The following is an 8726-nucleotide window of genomic DNA, read 5'->3' on the forward strand; positions in this document are numbered from 1 at the left end:
TTTAACCACTGTTTATGCAATTTTTCCCCATTAGAACAGCATGTTCCTTCACGGCTAGTCCTCAGCCTGGAACTGTAGCTGCAAGTTCTGTGGGTTATCAGATAGTACTCAGGTTAAAAATGTGACCTCTGTTATCGGAGGGGGCATATCACAGGCAAATAAATGCATTTTCAGAAGATTGCCTGTGGCCTTCCCAACTTGATGCAACCTTGTGGTCGGTACTTAGAGCAGTGATGGCGAACCTATGACACACGTGTCAGAGGTGACACGCGAATTCATTTTTTTGGTCGATTTTTCTTTGTTAAATGGCATTTAAATATATAAAATAAATATCAAAAATATAAATCTTTGTTTTACTATGGTTGCAAATATGAAAAAATTTCTATATGTGACACGGCACCAGAGTTAAGTTAGGGTTTTTCAAAATGCTGACACACCGAGCTCAAAAGGTTCGCCATCACTGACTTAGAGCCTGGGTTAGAGGTCTGCTTCAGCACAGTGGTAATACTATCACCATGAAAGGCCCTTCGTGGTAGACTGTTTCTCAGGTCTCCTGCTCTGACTGCTAAATGATTCCTTGATTTTCCTGAAAACTGTTTTAAAAGTGGCACAGCTCTGCGGGCCAGTGTGGCTCAGTTGGTTGGAGCATCGTCCTCTGCACCCTTTCCCTGCTCAATCCTGCACTTGCCAGAACCAAAGGGTTGCGGGTTCAATTCCCAGCCAGGGCTCATGCCTAGGTTACGGGTACAATTCCTAGTCTGGGTGTGTACGAAAGACAACCGATGGATGTTTCTCTCTCACATCAATGTTTCTCATATCAATGTTTCTCCCTCTCTCTCTCTCTCTCTCTTTCTCTGTCTCAAAAATCACTACACATGCCCTCTGGTGAGGATTTAATAATATTTTTTTAAAAAGTGGCACTGCTCTGAAAACAAAAAGGCTCAGGTCGCTTTGCCAACACAGGTGTCACAAATAAAGAAACAGCTTCTCTGTAAGGCAAGATGTCTACGTCACAGAGCCTCACTCCTGGTCACGCCTGCATCCTGAAACACCAGTAATGCAGGCCCTCATATTCAATCCACTTCTCTGCGACTCACAGGAATCACCTGGGAATCATGTTCAAATGCAGTCTGGTTCTGTAGGTCTGGGCTGGGACCTGAGAGTCTGCATTTCTAACCAGCTCCCATCGATGCCAAGGCGGCTGGTCCACAGACTGCATCTTGAGTAGGAAGGCACAGGCCCTCGTCTCTGTCAGGCTCCTTCCTGTCATTCAGGTCTCCATTCAAATGGCACTTCCTTCGAGCAGCCCTCCCTGACCAGCTGGGCCAATCACACCCCCATCACGTTTTCCCACTTCACCCAGATTTCTCATCATGGTAAATACTTACTACTCTTGGGATGAACGAGGCATATCTCCTCACGGCCACTAGAATGCTCCATGAGGGCAGAGGCCATGTCTGCCCGCTGCCCTGTTCATCTCTACATCTCCAATCTCTAGGCCAGTTCCTGGCATGCGGTAGGCACTTGATAAATACCTCTACCTCTCCTTCAACTAGAATGTTCTTCCAGAGATGAGGTGATCGCTCTTAGATATCTCAAGACTAGAAAAAAAAATGTTTATTTTCTGATGAGGAGAATATTGTGTCTGCTATGAAAGAAATTTTAAAAATACTTAGGTTGGGTTCTTCAAGAAGCAGAACCTGGAACAAGGATCAGAGAGCAGGTAGTTGATTTGAGAGGTGACCCAAAGACAGGGAAGGAGAGGAGCCAATTTGGGGTGTACTAGTGGGCAAATTACTGCTGTGGGCAGTAGGGGTTCTATCCCTCTGGGGACCTCCAGGCGTGAGGACGTTGGGGTCCTGTCCATCCCTGGTTGACATTGGTGAGTGGTGTTAATGTCCCAGCACTCCCAGCCACCCCATGCACAGGTTGAGCACACTTCTGCAGCTGGAGCAAGGCCTCAGCCAGAGAACCATAGAAACTAACTGAGGGATGACGTTCACAGGCACGGTTAAAGCCAAGGAGATACTGGCAGGTGCCACTGGGGTCTGCCACGCTGTCTCTCCATAAAAGAAGCTTGCTCTCTTTCTGCGACCTCCTGCTCCCCATGCCTAGGTCACCAAGATGAACTCCTAGAACAGTGGTTCTCAACCTTCTGGCCCTTTAAATACAGTTCCTCATGCTGTGACCCAACCATAAAATTATTTTCGTTGCTACTTCATAACTGTAATGTTGCTACTGTTATGAATCATAATGTAAATATCTGATAAGCAGGATGGTCTTAGGTGACCCCTGTGAAAGGGTCATTCGACTGCCAAAGGGATCGGGTTGAGAACCGCTGTCCTAGAAGCTTTGTTTTAGGAACCACTGTCAGCCCATACATTTCTAACCTATGTGCAAACTAGAACAAAGGGCACCTCCCTCAAATTATTTTCATTATTGAAATACAATTTGCACACCATTAAGTCCACCATTTTAAAGTGTACAGGTCAGTGGTTTTAGTATATTCACTGTGTTGTACAACTATTGCCACTATCTAATTCCAGAACATTCTCATAGCCCTGATAAGAAACCCCATGCCCACCAGCAGTCACTCCCCATTCCCTCCACCCCCACCCCCACCCCCTGGGAACCACTAATCTACTTCCTGCCTATGGACTTGCTATTCTGGATATTTCGTAGAAATGGAATCATAAGACATGTAGCCTTTTGTGTCTGACTTCTTTCATTGGTCACAATGTTTTTGAAGTTTACATACGTTGTAGCATGTATCAGTTCTTCATTCTTGTTTTATGGCTGAATAATATTTCATTGTATGGATAGATCACTCTTTCCATTCATCCATTCATGGTCATTTGGGTTGTTTCCACTTTTGGGGCTAGGATAACTAAGACTGCTATGAGTATTTGTGTACAAGTTTTTGTGCGAACATATGTTTTTATTTTTATTTATATATATATATATATATATATATATATATATATATATATATATATATTTGTATTGACTTCAGAGAGGAAGGGAGAGAAAGAGAAAGATAGAAACATCAATGATGAGAGAGAATCATTGATCGGCTGCCTCCTGCACAGCCCCAACTGGGGATTGAGCCCACAACCCGGGCATGTGCCCTTGATTGGAATTGAACCCGGGACCCTTCAGTCCGCAGGCGACACTCTATCCACTGAGCCAAACCAGCTAGGGCTGAACATATGTTTTTAATTTTCTTGAGTGTCCAATGATCTTTTAAAGGAGTTCTAAGTGCCTTCCGTGGCCATGTAGGCAGCAGCCTTGCTGAGGGTCAAATACACCCTCACTTTTACCCACTTGAAGGCGCCCTGGGACTTCCATGTCTCAGCAACCTCAATACCCCAGTGCCCTCTCCTCCGTGTTGAACAGCCGACAGCTTCAGTGCTGGGGTTGAGGGGGCAGAACTGGGCTCTGAGAAATGAGGAGGTCACATGTGTCTGCATCACAGGACCGCGTGTCCGTGTGCTCTCCAGAGTGCATACATGGCCATCGGTCCATGGGTTTATAACAAAGGGTGTTACCCCACTGCCTCAGGACTCAGAGCCCCAAACCTTGGAGCCCGTCTGCATTCTTTTATGCAAGTTTGTATGTGTCTATGAGGTCAATGGGCCCAGATGTGCTGCCTTCATGCAGTTCAGAACCTGAACACCTACACTACTTGCCCCAAATAGGTATATCCCCCCACTCTCACCACATTTGACATAAGATTGTGTCAGCTGATTCTCTCAGTCAGGAGTTTGGAATTTGGATAGAGACCAGAAATTGGGAGCCACGTCATATTAATGGGCATGTTATTCCAGTCTTTCTTGAAGGACATAAACTAGATAAGGAGCCATCCTCTCACATTCACTTGTTAATATGCGGGGGCTTAATGGTTTCTAATATATGCGTGATACTGCTGCTCCACCATTAACATTTTAGCATTTTCCCTTCCAGCCTTTTTTGATTAATATAATTCTTTCCAGGGGTGTGCTGGGGCTGGCTCCTGTGGGCGTGGCAAGCCAGCTGTGTACACTTACCCAACTCCTTTGTCAGTGACACCGTGAGGGAGCTGATAAATCAGCTACAGTGGGAGTCTTTACACCATGGAAATCAGCAAATGCTACAGATGAGGGATTTTCTTTTCAGATAGTCGGTTATTAAACTTTCACCAGCACATCACTGATTTTTCTTCCAGGACATCAGGTTTACCCGGCCGGTGTGGCTCAGTGATTGAGCATCGACCTATGAACCAGAAGGTCACGGTTCAATTCCCAGTCAGGGCACATGCCCAGGTTGCGGGTTTATCCCCAGTGGAGGCATGCAGGAGGCAGCCGATCAATGATTCTCTCTCATCATTGATGTTTCTACCTCTCTCTCCCTCTGAAATCAATAAAACCATATATTTTTTAAAAAGACATCAGGTTTACCCATTCGAGTGTCCACCAACTATTTAATGCCCTCCTAAAATATACCAGGACCTTACATCCCAGGGAATGAAGACAGAGGATGTATAAGTAAACATAGAAACAGACAAGATAAAGTGTGTGATAAAGTCTGAAGAAAATTAAATGAAACAGCTGGTAGGTTGAATACACCCCTTTTATCCTATTTGTTTCTTTCACATCATACCAGGAACAAATTCCCCAAGTTTTACAAAGGTCTAAGGGGCATTCTTTTTAATGGATGGCTGGGTAATATCTATCTCTTGTGAGAATTTTCTTCTAATTTCTGTAAGCATTCCCCTATAGGTCAGGGTTTCTCAACCTTGGCACTATTGACATTTGAGTGAAACAATTCTTGTGGGGATTGTCCTGTGTGTTGTAGGGTGCTGGCACCACTAGATGCCAGCTTCAGTCCCCCCACATCAGTTATGCCAACCAAAATGTCTCAAGATTTGTCCCTTTGGGGTGAGGGCACAAAATCACAGTGATGGAAGATCACTGCCATAGACTTTATTTTTTTACTTATGTATCTTTTTTTAATTTTTAAAAATTGATTTCAGAGAAGAAGGGAGAGAAAGAGAGAAACAGAAACATGAATGATGAGATAGAATCATTGATTGGCTGCCTCCTGCATGCCCCACACTGGGGATCGAACCTGCACCCCAGACATGTGCCCTTGATTGGAATCGAACCCAGGACCCTTCAGTCTGCAGGCTGACACTCTATCCACTGAGCCAAACCAGCTAGGGCTTACTTATATATCTTTAACATACACATTTAACTTTATTTATCATTGTCATTTAAAGCTTGATTTTGTAAGACAGAAAAAGACATTGAGTTCTGTATCACTGGAATTTAAACAGTACAAATAGTAACAGCGCCATACGTGTAAATTATATACATTGAAATCAAATAATTGGAGATTTTTCCCATATGGAAACTATACAAATAAAATAAATGGCAAAAGGACCTTATAGGAATATTTTGTTGATTGTGGATTATCAATTACTTTAGGACCTAAACAAAGACTGAATATTCAGACTCCGTTTGCTGCTTCATTTTTAAAAAATGTACCTCTATTTTTTTTTTTTAAATATATTTTTAATTGATTTCAGAGAGGAAGGGACAGGGAGAGAGAGACAGAAACATCAATGATGAGAGAGAATCATTGATTGGCTGCCTCCTGCATGCCCCACACTGGGGATCGAGCCACAACCCGGGCATGTGCCCTGACCGGGAATTGAATCGTGACCTCCTGGTTTATAGGCCAATGCTCAACCACTGAGCCATGCTGGCTGGGCTTTACCTCTATTCTGAGTCAAGCTGCTTGACCATGAGGTCTGATTTGGGAAGGCATTTAGCTTTATAGCAAGAGTTTTCCTTCTCCAGTTACCACCTTCAAAGGAATTGACATTACAGTGCTGATATAATCTGCTGGTTCCCTTTGAATGGTGTGCAAAAAATGACATCAACCTTATGGAAAGTCAAACAGATACCCAAAATGGAACCATGTGCACAGTTCAGTAAAGTATAATGTTAAGTTTCCCCCATCTGAAAATGAACCAGTGAAGTAAAACATGAACCGTAGCTGACGTGGTTTCAGGAAACACATATGAGAATGCCAGTCTTGTTCTTGTCTTATCTCCAGTCGTGGGCAGGATTCCGTAGGCCACCATGCTGCTTACTTTGTGGGTTGTAGCTGAAGGAACACAGGCGTACTTGCTCAGACTTGGTAATAAACCGTAGTCCCGACTCTTCCCACTTCTCAGGTACAACCAAATCTTTGTCTGCGTAGATCAGCAGATCAAATTGACAAGAAACTTCCAGCAGTGGCAGAAATGTCACCGTAGCGGTGACCTGTCAGATCACCGAGCGGATTTCATCCTGGAGAGCTTTGAGGCTTTTCTCCAGGTTGTGTCGTCTTTGACAGTCTTGTCACTCAAAGTCAAACTGCCGTCTTTCAAGGACCTCCCCGCTTTCAATATTCGAGACGACTACCACACGTTTCTGCACTGAACACTTGTACGTATAACCAACCTCTTAGTTGTTCCGCCGCATTATTTAGGTATTTCATGAGCTCAGGATGAGTAGTTACAAGCAAGGTGAGTCCACATTTTCTACACTTGAGGAAAGGACTCAGATGGGTAAATGTCACACTGATATAAAATGCTGTTGATGCCAAATGAGAAGAACCGGGCCACGATGTCAGCACTCCCGTGCTGGGTGATGCTTTGCTCCCGGAAGAGCTGTCTTGCCCTGGACAAGTGTGCAAAAAAATGACATCAACCCTATGGAAAGTCAAACATACCATAGGGTTGTTTGACTCCCATTAGCTAGACTTTAAATTGAGGCTTCCAATAGGAAAGTGGGTATCAGAGCGTGGCCCCTGGACCAGCAGCGTCAGCTCCATCTGGACACTTGTTAGAAATGAAAATTCTCACGCATCTCTCCAGCTGCATGAAATCAGAATCTCTAGCGGTGGGACCAGGCAATCTGTGTTTCTCAAGCTCTCCAGGGGATTCTGAGGCCCCGTCCAGCTTACCCGGGGGCTGGGATGAAGGTTTTAGAAATCAAAGAAGTATTTGAGCGTGGGTGGCATCCTGCAATGCCTGGTCGTGGTTGCATCATAGTGATGTTTTCCCCTCTGATCCATGGCTGGGGTAGGTGATTAGTGCAAATTAGCTGAGTTCAGGTGTACTTTTGACTTAAGTACCACCTTTCAGCTCGGGATTACCAAACACCACTTATTTTTACCCCAGGGAGGCTCTGGGAGGCTCCAGGGCCAGAGAGAAAATTAAAAATAGAAAGTAAATGGATCATCTGACTTTAGCTCTAACCACCATTTCTATAAACCTTCGTTCTTTAAATAAGAGCATTTTGGTCTTTTCAGAAACTGAAGAACCACAGAACGCCTGGCCAGGCCAAGCCGTACCACTGGCAGTCACTCCTCATTCTTGTAACCGTCTTCTACCTCGGCTTCCATGAATTCAGTTCATAAACTTGGGGTCACACATGTTTCTTCCTTGGCTCCTGAAGGCGGGCTTATCTTTGGCTACCGCTGGAACAAAGAGCTTCTGATCCTCAGCTGGGGCAGCTCTGTTCCATGGGCAGGTGCGGGGGAAAGGGGGGGGGGGACATTTGTAAAGGGAGTCGGGGTTAAGTTGCCACCATGATTGGGACTGCTGGTATTTAGTGGTTTAGTGCCAGGGTTGTGAAACGTCCTATAGAATGCTTGTGGGAATGTAAAATGGTACAATCACTTTGAAAAATAATTCAAGAGTTTGTATTTTTATGAAGGAAAAATTGGTATATAAGTTTCAGGTGTACAATATTATAATTTGACATCTGTATACATGTGATCACCCCCCAAAAGTCTAGTTACCATCAGTCACCATACACTTGACTCCCTTAACCCCTTTGGCCCACCCCCACAACCTTTTTTTTTTTATTATTAAATATATTTTTATTGATTTCAGGGAGGAAGGGAGAGGGAGAGAGAGATAGAAACATCAATAATGAGATTCATCGATCGGCTGCCTTCTGCATGCCCCCTATTGGGGATGGAGCCTGCAACTTGGGCATGTGCCCTTGACTGGAATCGAATCTGAGACCCTTCAGTCCACAGGTGGACGCTCTATCCACTAAGCCAAACCAGCTAGGGGCACCCCTCCCCCAACCACTTTATTTCCCTCTGGTAACCACCAATTTGTTCTCTGTATCTTGAGTTTGTTTTCGTTCCATTTTTTTCATTTGTTTAAATTTCACATATGTGTGAAATCATATGGTATTTTCTTTCTCCAGTTCACTTATTTTTTCAATATATTTTTATTTACTTCAGAGAAAAAGAGAGAGGGAGAGAGAGATAGAAACATCAATGATGAGAGAGAATCATCAATTGGCCTCCTGCATGCCCCCACTGGGGATCGAGCCTACAACCTGAGCATGAGTGCTGACCTGGGATTGAACCATGACCTCCTGGTTTCTAGGTTGACTCTCAACCACTGAGCCACACCGGTTGGGCCAGCTCATTTATTTCATTTAGCAGAATATCTTCAAGGTTCATTCATGTTGTCACTAGTGGCAAGATTTCATTCTGTTTTTATAGCTGAGTAGTATATATATGTGTGTGTATATATATATATATATATATATATATATATATATATATCACATCTTTATCCATTCATTCACTGATGGACACTTAGTTTGTTTCCACATGTTGGCTATTGTAAATAATGTTGCAATGAACATAGGGGTACATATATCTTTTTAAAT

At 43.9% G+C, this 8726-nt stretch overlaps 1 pseudogene; it reads right to left on the minus strand.

Annotated features, from left to right (window-relative positions):
• Positions 1 to 3254: 3254 nt before the first annotated feature.
• Positions 3255 to 7403, minus strand: LOC139008397 (mitotic spindle assembly checkpoint protein MAD2A pseudogene; annotated as a pseudogene).
• Positions 7404 to 8726: the final 1323 nt, after the last annotated feature.

Source organism: Myotis yumanensis, unplaced genomic scaffold (assembly GCF_028538775.1).
Source record: "Myotis yumanensis isolate MYYU_CA2020_CCGP unplaced genomic scaffold, mMyoYum1.0.hap1 SCAF_4, whole genome shotgun sequence".
NCBI classification, from domain to species: Eukaryota; Metazoa; Chordata; class Mammalia; order Chiroptera; family Vespertilionidae; genus Myotis; species Myotis yumanensis.